Below are 319 nucleotides of genomic sequence, written 5' to 3' on the forward strand. Positions count from 1 at the left end.
ACCTCAGGCCCCCTGGTGTAATAAACTGCACTCCACTATCTGCATTGTCCTTCTGAGTGAGTTTGTTTCCCAGAACGCGTGGCTACAACAGGAACACTGGTCGTGGACTGACTGGTGGGGAGGACTGGACCATCACACTCCTAGGGCACAGGGAGCTCGGGGGAGGGGCTTTGACCCCTCTTGTCTTCTCCTGACCTCTCTCTCCTGGCCTTCAGTACCCCAGCTGGGGCTTGGAAGCTCTACCATCTTTCTTCCAAGACCAGAGCCCCAGGGGCCAGGGGAAGGGGAGGGAGGGCGCCCAAACCTGGGCCAGGAGGGA

The sequence above is a fragment of the Bison bison genome, unplaced genomic scaffold (assembly GCF_000754665.1).
Source record: "Bison bison bison isolate TAMUID 2011002044 unplaced genomic scaffold, Bison_UMD1.0 scf7180017864144, whole genome shotgun sequence".
NCBI lineage: Eukaryota > Metazoa > Chordata > Mammalia > Artiodactyla > Bovidae > Bison > Bison bison.